The following is a 13,737-nucleotide window of genomic DNA, read 5'->3' as shown; positions in this document are numbered from 1 at the left end:
AAAGTACGCTTTCCGTTCACATTGCACGTTAGAGCGCTCTGGAGCGCTCTTATTAAGACCCGCTCCTCAAGACCACCTCGGAAGGTGGACTTCTGGAGCGGTCCAGAAGTCCGCTTCCTGGACCACTTTGAGCGTTCTCACTCACCTAAGAACCGCTCCTGGGGAGCGGGTCTTAGTTAGAGCGCTCCACAGCGCTCCAACGAAGTGATTGAGAACGGGGTCTTAAATGACATCCTCTTTCACATTATGATACAATTTAATAAGTGAAATTTTGCCATCAAATCTTGGGGGCTCCCGACACTTAGAGGAGAAGGCGGCAGTTTGATGCATTAAAAATCACAAGTACCATTATCATTTGGAAATATGAAAACAAACACCTTTTACTAGATCATGAAGACCCATGGTGCCATGCTTTCTGTATCATTTCTCTGAAATTGCTACTGATATGAGTGCACTGATAAATCATGTTATCAATTAGTTCTCAGAAAATAGTATTTATTCTTCTGGAAACTTGCCCTAAGCTGGTACGTTTAATTGATATCATAAAAGAAACCTGTATATGCCTAATAGCCATAGTAATAGCTGTTTTATCATCTGCTAAGGGTCAGGCGGGTTATAAAATCATAAATATTGCAGTAATTTAATAGGGAGATTTGAGTTCTGGTGAAGAAGAAGAATTACATATACATTTTTTGTAAGAAAACTTCTCAAGTGTTTGTACTGGTTATACAACTTTTGCTTATCTCAGATCAAGTATAGGGTAAGAACAATGTAACAGAAGTTGCTGAAAAGTAGATAGGAGAGTGGGTTTGATAGCAAAAGGAACAAGGAGGAGATAGAGAGAGAGAGAGAGAGAGAGAGGAAAAGAATAGAGAAGGAGAAGAAGAGAGAAGAGAGAAGAGAGGAGAAGAGAGAGAGTGAAAGAGAGAGAGAGAGAGAGAGAGAGGGGGGGGGGGGGGGGGGGGGAGGGGGAGGGGGAGGGGGGGGGGGGGTGTGCAAATTAGTCTGCATGTAAAAGCAGATGCACATAACCAGTGAAGTAGTGAAAAGATATCCAGGACACTTCCCAATCTACAGCAACAGAGGGAGACATTGCATAAATGTGATGGTTGAAACAACAAAGCTCAATTGATAATGCTAGAGGAAATGTTTTCAAAATCCTTTAGTAGATGAACATTTATTACTCAAATCTTTATGAGTGGTTCCATTATATGCATTTGGTCAACATTAAGTTACAACCCTATTGAAGAGAAAAATAATTTGTAAGATAAAAGCAGTGCAGACTAAAATATGAACTTAAGAAAGAGACATTCGCCTCACACCACCTCTCTCTCCCTTTCCATCTAACTTGTTCTCTGTCCTTTTCTCTCCCTCACTTCTTTTAGGCTACCTGTTAATTTGTATCAAAAGTTATAAATTGAAGAACTTAAGCTTCTCCATTTACTATTAAAAAGAAGATGGAACACCTTTCAAACAAATTACTAAGGTATATATTGCATTATCTTTTTATTTTTCAAAGGGAAATACTTTTAATTCCTCAGTTGAGTTACCTCAAAAATATTTGTTGATTTTAGTCAAATTTTCCTCTATATAATATTGTGCTTAAAGCTGGACAGCATTACTTGTAGCTACTTGCGCCCTCTATATAGCAAACAATGCCTAAGCGGTACCCATTGATCCCCCATGATCCTCTTTTTCTTAGGTTAATTGAGAGCTGATTCGATGAGATAACCACCTGCCAGTGACCATGCAGGGAGGTCCAACCCCTCCTGGCCAACCTAGTGCAGACAGGCTTTAAAAAATCTATGGTGTCTCTTAGTGCTTTACAAATATATTATTGTTAGGTCATCAGAAAGGGCTTGCCTGCACACATTCTCCACTTCCTGGGGAGCGCTCAAGCCAGGTGACATTATACTGATGCTCACATCGCTTAGTTAACTGCAATTAATTTTGCATCCAACCAGGTACCCATTTACCCACCTGGGTGGAGGGAAGCGATGTAGATAAAATGCCTCACTTAAAGATAAAGTTGAGTTCTGGTCATGTGATTGCATTGTGAAAGAAACAGTGTGGAATCGATCAGAAAAGGTTGATCATGTAGCATATAAGTTTTGGTGTGTACTACAAGGTTCTGGAATCATCAAAATGATAAGAATTTGGCCCAGTCTTGGTAAAAGTAACAAGCACTGTACACAGAAATATATGGGACTACACGAACATGTGGCATAAAAATGTGGCCCACATTGTTAAGCTGTTACATTTGAAGAGCCATGCTTTTCAGGGAACATTTTTTCTCTGATGTTCTTCCATACTTGCATAATAACCATGAAAACGCTCACAGATTATTTCACCTCTCCCCAGGGCTTAACATTCTCTTTAGGGACATACACTGTACATGTAGGTGCAATGCCGGGATTGAACCCACGACCTAAAGATCTCCTGCCAAGTGTTCAAACCACTGGACCCCAACTGGACTTTTGAATGAAGTACCCACATTCATCTCAAATTATGTTTTCATTCTTTTCATCCTCGTTGACCTGTAATCTTATCAAAGGACATATTGATATACATGCATAAACATGTAAGATAAGGAGGTATCTTCCAAATCCATATCTATACCATCATATTCTAATAATGTATCAACTCATATCTACGCGATACAGGTATGTATATATTTATCACATTTATGAATATACAGTTATGATAATTTTCAAATAGGTGTGTATTTTATTCTTAACATGTTTTAATCAATGATGTAAATATTTCTTGATCAAGCCAGTGGCTGCAACAACGTAATAATAAACCCTTTAATTCAAATTCATTATTATCTTGAGTTTTGGTAAAAAACCTTTACTGGTACATGTGTATCAATTTATGTATGTTTCTCTCAAAAATCATTCGCTCTCTATCTCCCCCAAACTCTCTCTCCCTCCCCATCACCTTTCTCTCTCTCTCTCTCCCCCTCTCTTTCACTCTCTCTCTCTCTCTCTCTCTCTCTCCTCTCCCTTTCTCTTTTTCACTCTCTCTCTCTCTCTCTCTCCCTTTCCAGTCCTTTTCCATTGTCTTCATAATTCTCACCTCACTCTTTAATTCACCCATCCTTTCTCTCGCGCCTTACCTTAAATCATGCAGAATGTTTTTCATTTATCAATGTCAACGTCACCGTCTTGATCATGAATACTTGACTGTTTAGGGTGTTGTTTCCTGCAATAACTAGGAACCTGTTATGAAATAGAATATATGAGTAGGTTAATATATTATATAGGCCTATATATATATATATATATATATATATATATATATATATATATATATTTATATATACAAAGAGAGAATACCAATTATGTATTAATATTGATTTATTTAACCCCCTTCTAGCTCTCATCAAACAATATTGTACACCTTGAGTAGATATCAATGATCTGAGGGGTCGAAATGAATACATCCAGCTCAATCTAGTCAAAACCAGTATATACCAGCTCATTTCTTACACATATATTTGGCAGATATTACCAGAAGTGTCCAATGAATCCATTTAATCTAAACCTAATCTGTATCAATAAGATCAGAACCGGCATAACACACATCTAAAGTAGATATCATCAGAAAGGTTGTATAAGCCCACATTATCTTGTCCAGTCCTGTTCAATCTGGTGAGAACCAGTTCCATTCCATATATCCACCATATACATATCTGCAGTAATGGCCACATAATCAATCTAAGCGGACCATACTTATCAGGTCAGAACTAGCATATTCCACATCACCGGTGGATATCATTAGAAAAGTCATTTTAATTTACACAATCTTGTCTAATCCAGTTCAATCTGGTCAGAACCAGTTTAAATTACCAACTTCGTTATTCAATACAAGGGTTCAATATTCTAACCTCATCCATACCAATCAAGTCAGAATCAGTACATTTGAGATTTGAAGTAAATTTAGCAGTCACTTGAGGTCAAATGAATCTGGATCTTGTCTGATTCATCATATTCCGCTCTGAACCCGTTCAAACCACTATTTTACTTTCGTCTTCAGTAGATAGTAGCTGAAGGGTCCAAATAAACAATTTAGACTGTTCCTCTTTAATCCAGTCTGAACCAGCTCAAACAAGCTTGAGTAGATCTGGACAGCAAAATCAAATTTAACAAACAGTTCTACTTTAATCTAGACTGAACCAGTTATACAAGTTTATCTTCAGTACCGGTAGATATCGACAGTAACATGTGATAAAACAATTAGATTTTTAATGTCCCACTTTGATCCAGTCTGAACCAGCTCAAATCAGTTTATTTTCAGTAGATACCAGAAACAAATACAAAGAGTTTGATTCATCTAGTCTGATCCAGTTCAGTCCACTCTAAACCAGTTAGAACTGGCCAGTTTCACATCTTCATTAGATATCAGCTTTAAGGTGCAATGTCATGGTTCAATTTAGCCTGTTCCAATCCAAGTCAGTCCCTAGGTAGTACAAACTTTCATATCTTGGGTAAGATGCATTCAAGGTATATGCATCTTCCTTAAACCTGTCTCTCTCGACCCAGGGATTGGAACTATGAACTCAGTTATCAGTATTTTGCCAGATAAGCTACAGGTATATAATAGAGGAGAGATGTGTGGGGTTTCAGTGATTCAGTCCGCTTTTTTGCCCCTCAGGCTCAGGTGGCGAAAAAATATGACTACTACTACTATAACTGTTAATACTACTACTGCTACTACTACTACTACTACTACTTATACTACTAAAATAATGATAATTGTAATAGTGATAGTATTATTACCAACAATAATAATAATAATTACAATAATACAAATAATAATAGGATTGAAAATAATAATAATAATAGTATGTCAGTAATTTTCAACTAATTTTCAACAATTTACCCTAAATATGTCACATTTTTGATAAATGAAATTCAACAGCAATGTGTTCTTCTATACATTCCACAAAAGAAAAAAGCTGAAAATTCACTATGAATCGATCACTATACTGTGAGTGATTTGGACTGTGAAATGTATGTAGACAAAAGTAAAGAAAACACTGATATGCACCAGCAAAAATGTGCACACATGGGATTATGTGTTCCTTTTTTGTTAAAGGCCGGCTGTACTAGTTCAGCCAGAAGGGATTAGACCACACAGCGAGGTCACTGACAGGTGGCTATCTCATTAACTGAGCTCCAATTAACATAAGAAAAAGAGGATCATGGGGGACCAATAGGCACCAATTGGGGAAGTTTTCTATATAGAGGGAGCAAGTAGTTACAAGTAGTACAGTGTGGCTTTAAACCATTAACTCGGCATCCATTTATCCACTATTCACTTTATATTAAATTTCTGTATGGTGGGCAGCGTAGATCGGGGGGGGGGGGGGGGGGGGGGGGGGGGGGGCAAGGGACCAAAACGCCCCCTCTCCTCTCAAAGAAGGGTTAGGAGTACAGCATTTAGGGTAGACTGTGGGCGAGGGGAACCAGTAACCCCCTCCCCCACATAAACACACAATAAAATGGTGAGGTTAAAACACTAGAGATACAACTACATGTTAATCTTTCCCTTCGTAAAATTTGGTAGGCTTCTGTAAAAATCTAATTTTCAGGCATTACCTTTTTACCCCACCTTTCTTAAAGAAGAACAAAAATAATTTAACTCATCATATACAAGAATGTTTCTATAATCAGCTTGAAACTGGTTCGACCGTAGACTCAATCCAAGGCACAGACCCTATTTGACACAAACACAATTCCATACAACCTTGAATCTAGCCTAACTCCATCAGCCTCTGACTGTGTAGCATCTACATGCACATGAATAATATTACATGGCCTACACAGCATAGTCAACCATGCAGTCTGTGTAGTCTTGCCGTTAATACACTGTTGTCCACTACCACCGACAACTAAGATTTATGTCCGCAAACTAGTAGCAGCTCTGAACAAGCAACCCCTTGCATTGGATGATAATAATAACAATAATGTATAGGATTCATTATGCGCCAAATCCACTTGAAAATCAAATGCTAAAGGCGCACTAGTGCAAAACATGAAAATACATGAACATATTTGTACAATAATACAATATAACACAAAAAGAAGGAAAATCAGATCAACTAAAAGCAAATTGGAAAAGATAGTTTTAATGTTGCTTTTGAAAGATTCTACTGTAGGACTATCTCCATAATATACCAAATTGTAATGTAGCATGCTAAACACCACATGACTAGGAAAGTCATGAGTTTCCTCAGATTCACTGGTACATGTAGACCTGCAGGCTTTTTAAGATCGTAATTTGATATCAAAAGGTCGTAAATAAGATCGCAATCACATGACACTGTTGAATAGAGTGTTCTTAGGTGCACTCCGGGTGTCTCGGTTTACATTCATATGGCCCATCTTACTGCACGCTAGGAATGAACTTTTTTTAACCACTCATCGTTAGGCACGTTTTCATCAGCTCGAGTTTGCCAAATAACCCGCTATTTTCAGACTCTGGACATTATCCCGAAGCTCGATATTGCTTCTTCACCAGACCGATACGCTCATCACAAACTAGCCCGGACGGGCACAAATTAGCCCGCTATTTCCCAAATAGCAGGATATTTTGGAAACAAGGGAGAGTTTCTTGACCAAATATCCCGCTGTGGGCTGATGAGGATGCAAATTAACTGGTATCAACTGGTTAACTTGCGATCAGGATAGTTGAAATAGCGGGTTATTTGGCAAACTCGAGCTGATGAGGACAGGCCTATTGAGATTTTTAAAAACGTTGTATTACATCACCATTCATGCAATCATTAGATCAGTCAACCAATCACTTAACCGATCAAACAACAAACTATTCAATCAACAAACCAACCAATCGTTCAATCAATAAAATTAAAAGGCATACAATCAATCAATTAATAAATCATTCAATACAATTAACCAACCACACGATAGTTCAATCAATTAATCAACCAATCATTAAATCAATCAATCAATCAATCAAAAAACACTGATTAATCAATACCAAGGTGTTGTGGACGAGTGGATAAGTCGCCGGACTGTGGATCACAAGGTCCGTGGTTCAAGTCCCGCCGCAGCACTAATGTCCTTTGGCAAGACATTGATCTACATTTGCCACTCTCCACCCAGGTGTTAAATGGGTACCCGGTAGGATGCGAAAGCTAATGTGGTTAGATTAGCAAGTGTGCGCATGTAAAAATGACGCCTGGCTGGAATGCTCCCCAGGGAGTGGAGAATGTGCATACATTGTGTGCGGGTAAGCCTGAATCCAATGACCGGGGTAATAATATACTTATCTGTAAAGCGCTTTGTGAGGGCCTCCGGTCCTGAAAAGCGCTATATAAGAACGAGCTATTATTATTATTATTATTATTAACTAACTCACACAACAAACCAAATCAATCAGCAAACTAACCAACCAATAGATCAATCAACCAATCATATTTTATATGTTCCATGCATACAATTTCCGATGTTGATTTTCTCAAATTGTAATAATGATACCTAGAAATACACAATCGATACACTTATTAATTACATGTGGCATTTAAATCATTTTAAATGTGTGTATTTCACATGACAGGCCTTTAATTGTAATAAATGCAATAAAACCTTTATGAAAATTAAAGGGGATTTCTATTATTGTTGGAAAGTCATCATTGCTCCTCATGATATAATCTGTGCATCAAAATTTATGAATCAACTCCTGATGCACTCTAGGCGGCATGAGCAGTAAAAATAGCAAAAATTGACAAGAATGGTCAATACAGCTCTGGGAGTAGACTAGGGGCAAAGAGGACTTATGAACCCCCCCCCCCCCCAACACACACACACACACACTTTAACACACATATACCCCCCCCCCCCCTGTGTATTGGGAGGGGTGAGGGATAGAGCACCAAAGGTAGACCTAGAGGAGGCAAAGAGAAACAATACCCCCCCCCCCCTAACACAGATGGGCGAGGGGGACAGCACATCCCTGGGAACATGGGGAAGGGGGGGGGGCGGCTTATGCCCCCTCCCACAGTAAGGAGTAATACAGGGTACTGATGTCCCCTCCTATTTATGAAGAGAGGAGTAAAGCACTGGATGGTAATGGGAAGGGGGGATTGGGAACCAGTGACCCCCTTCATTTATAGAGAAGGATGAGGGGCAGCAGTCGCTGTGTGCAACAGTGTCTGCATTGTGACACTAGGCTGACAGCTTTCCGCATAGCCTCTGTAATTTAGGTGCTCCGGACACACTCACGAGACTGACAGAGCTAGGCTCTGCTCAAGACTTCAGGAAATATGGTCAAGTGTCAAATCAAGTCTGTGCTTCCAGACTTACTAAAGCCTTTTCCCTCTGAAAAAAAAATAATTAGCATAATTAGCATTTATGCAAATGAGCATTATGAACTCAGGGGTGTGACCTAGCTAATACACTGAAGTGTTGTGTGTTTCCGCTGAGATGAGGGTACAATGTATAACGATATAAAAAACAGAAAGGAAATTGAAGTGAGATATTTAAAGTGAGCTCTTGTTCCAAATGATTTCGCCTACGCAACACTCATGAGTCTAGACAGTCGCTGCATTAAGTGACTCAGTAACATTGTTGAAGGTTGATAAAAAAAACTGCGTAATTTGTGTATGAAATGTTACTTATTATATTCCTTTTTCAGTACTATATACCCTCTCACATCCAAACAATTCTGACAAAATTCTCAAACCAGAAAGATATTTATGGTTTTCTTGAAGGCGTCACTGTGCAACACCCTCTTACAGTAAATTCTCCTAACCATTTTTGAATTTTCCCAAACATTCTTTCATGAAAATAAGACACCAGACAGGTTTTTGAAAATCTTTCAACACTTAAATGTCTGGAATGGTATATACAGTTGTATGGCCATTTCATAGCTTTGTGAAGATTTACATTCACCTAAAATGTAATTAAATCGTAATAATATAGTTGGGAGAATTAAGGAATCGACCAGATCGGATTCAACTTCTTTCTTATCATTTTTTTTTAAGGTGAATATGAAATGGGATCACTCTAACCTTGCCTTTCCAGCATGCATTTCGAGTGGATGGATTACTCAAAGTGCTACAAACATTTGTCTTCTTCGGAAATTTCAGTGGCCAGAGAGGGGGTACTTGATACTTCCTCTTCAGGAATGACCTCAATGTTTATACATCAGTTAATAATTTAGGTGGATGCAAGTAGCGCATGAGCCCCCTCTTAAAACCAAATAATAATAATAATAATAATAATAAATGATGATGATGATGATGATGATGATGATGATGATGATGATAATAGTGTGTTCTTGTATAGCGCTCATGTCAGTCAGATTTGCGCAAATTAATTATTACCCCGGCTTTAGCCTAGCTGCCATTACAGCGTTCTAGCATTTCAAGGAATTAAATTCCTGCCAGGTACCTATATATTGACATCACCTGGGTGGAGTGTGGCAAATGTAGATTAATGCCTTGCCAAAGGCCATTAGTGCCGTGTCAGGGATCGAACCACAACCTTTGAATTTCAAGTGAAGTGCTATTAAAGGTAAAGATCAGTTCTGGTTGTGCGATTGCATTGTGAAAGAAACGTTGTGGAATCGATCAGAAAAGGTTGATCATCTAGCATATTAGTATTGGTGTGTACTGCAAGGTTCTGGAATCATCAAAATGATAAGAAATTTGGCCCAGTCTTGGTAAAGTTACAAGCACTGTACACAGAAAGATGTATATGGAACTATGCGACACATGCGCAATATCTATCAGGTCCAAATAGATATAATAATTTACAAAATATATCAATAGGCTGTTTCCTGGCAAAATTTGTATCATTACGTACATAGTCAAAACATATTCTTTCACATGATTGGTAATAAGAACTTCCATTTCATTTTTTGAGAGGGGGGCCTTTCCAAAACTGGTCTTTACCTTTAAACCACTTGACTACAATTACACTTCTAAATGTGGCATTCCACACAAAAGAAAAATGTGGCCCCTATTATATTATAGTGCCACCCTCCCCCTTTTCAAATTTCAAACCAACAAGGCCACCTGTAGTTAGTAATTTAAATTACCTTTAATTTACTCACAACCATGTACCTGATATCTTAGGTGTATTCTGACCTAATGTATGTATCATGTACCAATAGGCGGTGTCACACAGAGGCCAAAAATCTGGATTTTAGTTATCCTCTTAATTGCTGTCTGTCATCAATTATCCCATCAAAAATCATCTAACAAATCAAGAAAATTCTCCCTTGAAAGGATTTTTCAATGGGTTTTTTATGGGATTTTTCTGTGTGACACCAGGGTATGTGAGAAAACACCTCCCTGGTGACACCGCCTATTGTACATGTATGTATCATGTTCCAAATGTATGTATTTTGTCCTCATGTCTTTCTATGTTTTTCATGTCTGATGATAATTCGACCCTGTGGATTTGTTGAATTTAAATTTAAAACATCAAATGACAGACTTTCTTTTTATATGCTTCTAAGAATTTTTTCAGAATGACTCCCCCCCCCCCCTCCATTTGTCAAATAATACTGGATCTGCCACTGTGTAAATCAATGAGGGCAATGTCCTTTGAATGAAGTCAAGGTTGCACTTTACAAAGGTCACAATTTTCGTCTTCACATTCTTCACATTCTTTCATGTTACAAGTAGCTACGTTCTCATTTCCTTACATTTACAAATTCCTTTGCAAGGTTCCATAAAAGAGAGAGAGAGAGAGGGGGGGGGGGGGGTGGGGGAGGGGAGGGGGGGGGGGATTATGGAATCATGATGTTGCACTTCTTTGATATAACAAGTGATCCTGCTTAAAGGGAAAGTCCAACCTGATATTGAGTCGGGTTTTAAAGATATAAAGACCAGTTATGGTCATGCGATTGCATTGTGAAAGAGACGTTGTTGAATCGATCAGAAAAGGTTGATCATCTGTACTGGTGTGTACTACAAAGTTCTGGATTCATCAAAATCATAATAAATTTGGCCCAGTCTTGGTAAAGTAACAATCACTGTACACAGGAAGATGTATATGGGACTACACAAATGGTGTCTGGGCTACCAACCTTGATTTCCTAATCTTTCTATGCTCATTACTCGGCCAGTCTACATTTTCTACCAAAATTGTTTGGCAAATGACATTTATTTGTAGTCTTGAACATTCACTGTAAGTTTCGTTTGATTCCGTGAGAATTTTAAATATTTTTAAAACCAGAACTCACCTTTATCTTTAATTTAAAGGGGAAGTTCACCCTGATATTGAGTTGGTTTTAATAGAAGCAGAATGATGAAAGAACCTAGGTGAGCGAAAGGTTGAGAAAAAACAAATTTAAAAATAAGAAAGTTTGAGCAATATCCGATTAAAAATAGCAAAATTGAGAATTTTTGAAGGTGTGATCAATCAAACAAAAATTTGAATTTTTGACTATCAATAAGAAAGTGAAAGTTCATGAAATTTTCTGTACATGCAGAGCAATTTGGTCTACAACTGGTTTGTCAATAATCATTTGGTCTAATTGCCATATAATTCTAGTCTCCTAAATTAGACCAAATGACTGTTATCCTAAATGGTCATTAGACCAAATGATTATATGTAGAAGAAATGATTATCAGACCAATTCACCCTTTTGACAAGTGTGAAAGCTCCTTTTACCCCAAGATTATCCTTTATGAAATGTTGCCTTTGTACAAGTATTGTATACATGCAGCGCCTCTTGTGTAAAAAGGCTATAAGGATGAATGTCTAACTATTTGGGGTTCCTTTTCCAAGAATCTTCCACAGTGGCCTTATGCGATAAGGCAGATCTACTGGTAAACATAAAAAAGAATTAGAACATAAATGGGGCCAAGGATATCAACTTTAAATGCCAATTTTCATTTCACTAGCAATTCAATTCTAGCCTTCATCCAAGGATTTCTGTTTTAAATGATGATGATGATGACAACAATTAAAGGCATCATTTCACAATGTTAAATCTGCGGTGCATGGCCATACGTGTTATCAGTGTCTGTGATATGGTGTAAAATTGAAGCCCTAACAAAATTGTGCTTACTAAAAGGATCATGAAGTGCCTCAAAAAAGTAAAATCTTTGAGTGACCGGTAATACCATACTCATTTCCCCCAATAGACTGCAGTCATTAAAACGGCTGGGAATTTTTTTTTGAAATTACAAATTCCAATCATAAAAGTAATGGGATTCCTGGCTGAACTAAAGGTTTAGAATTATGATTGCAGCATGAGCTATAATATCCAGGATTTTTTAAGAATCTGAGGCAAAGATACCCAATCCCTTTAAAGACAACAACAACAACAGTGTCTTGTTTGACCAGGGATGCCTCAAGATCAAAAGATAACGCAAAAACATCATTAAAAGGCAGAATGTCCATTTACTCATCCCTACTGGAACCCCCCCCCCCCCAAAAAAAAAAAAAAAAAAAAAAAAACACAACAACAACAAACAAACAAAAACCCAGAAATAGATTTTTCCATTTTGCTATGCAACTACACTGTACCATCGATTTTGGTTTCAGCTAATATTACTTTCTTATGGTGTTAAATTCTTGGGCTTGCCAAAATCAAAATGAAATTGAGAAGACACAAGAACACTCACGAACTGACCTCATAAACTCGACGATAATATGAGGTTGCATGTATAGGCTATCAGCAGCTCAACTTTTACTTACAGATTAAACTACATTTGTAAATTGGCAACAATAAAAATAAAATCTTTGAAAGCTGAGAAGGAAACTAGAGGAAAAGAACCTGTAGAAATATTTAAGGTCCTTGATTCCTGGAAGATATAAGAGGTTATATTTGACAGCTGAGAGGGAGTTCACTGTCTCTATTAAAGTGGCGTTAAAGATAAAGACCAGTTATGGTCATGCGATTGCATTGTGAAAGAAGCGTTGTGGAATCGATCAGAAAAGGTTGATCATCTAGCATATAAGTATTGGTGTGTACTGCAAGGGTCTGGAATCATCAAAATGATAAGAAATTTGGCCCAGTCTTTGTAAAGTTACAAGCACTGCACACAGAAAGATGTATATGGGACTACGCACACGTGCGTTTATCTCTCACAGTCCAATAGATAACCTAATTTACCAAATATATCAATTAGTAGGTGGTTTCCCAGCAAAATTGTTATCATCATGTATTAGTCAAAACATATTCTTTCACATGATTGGTAATATTAAAGAGCTTCCATTTCATTTTTTGAAATTGGGGCATTTCCAATACTGGTCTTTACCTTTAAGGGTAGTACAAGTATTTTTCTAAAACACGTAGTGGTTCAGCGGTTCCTTTCCTCTTTTTTTTTAACCTGTTGATCTAGAATGCAAAAATATTTAGTATTATTTTCAAAAACATTTCAATCTTATAATTTGAGGAGGGAAATCTGATTTAGCTGGACCTTAAAGAGAAGGTTGAGTTCTGGGAAGAGGTGAAAAATAATCTGTGAGCGTTATCATTTTTATTATGCAAGTATGTGAAAGAACATCAGACAAGACATGTTCCCTGAAAAGCATGGCTCTTCAAATGCCTTTATATTCTAAATATGTCATGTAACTCGTAAAACTCGGGGGGGGGGGGTAGGTTTTTTACGCCACGTGTTCGTGTAGTCCCATATACATCTTTTTGTGTACAGTGTTTGTAACTTAACCAAGACTTGGCCAAATTTCTTATCATTTTGATGATTCCAGAACCTAGCAATACACACAAATTCTTATATGCTAGATGATC

The 13,737-nt window shown here is 37.6% G+C and overlaps 1 protein-coding gene across 1 annotated transcript in view; it reads right to left on the bottom strand.

The window, feature by feature from the left end:
* Positions 1-3,123: 3,123 nt before the first annotated feature.
* The window catches only part of LOC115917870 (two pore calcium channel protein 2-like), a 67,337-nt gene continuing 56,723 nt past the window's right edge, over positions 3,124-13,737 (bottom strand). Inside the window, exon 25 of the transcript XR_004065793.1 lies at positions 3,124-3,221. The gene's annotated coding sequence lies outside the window, so the exon portion shown is untranslated. The remainder of the gene's footprint in view (positions 3,222-13,737) is intronic.

The sequence above is a fragment of the Strongylocentrotus purpuratus genome, unplaced genomic scaffold (assembly GCF_000002235.5).
Source record: "Strongylocentrotus purpuratus isolate Spur 01 unplaced genomic scaffold, Spur_5.0 spur5_contig_850, whole genome shotgun sequence".
Taxonomy (NCBI): domain Eukaryota; kingdom Metazoa; phylum Echinodermata; class Echinoidea; order Camarodonta; family Strongylocentrotidae; genus Strongylocentrotus; species Strongylocentrotus purpuratus.
Note: the sequence above shows the minus strand (reverse complement) of the source record. Positions and strands in the feature narration are given on the sequence as shown.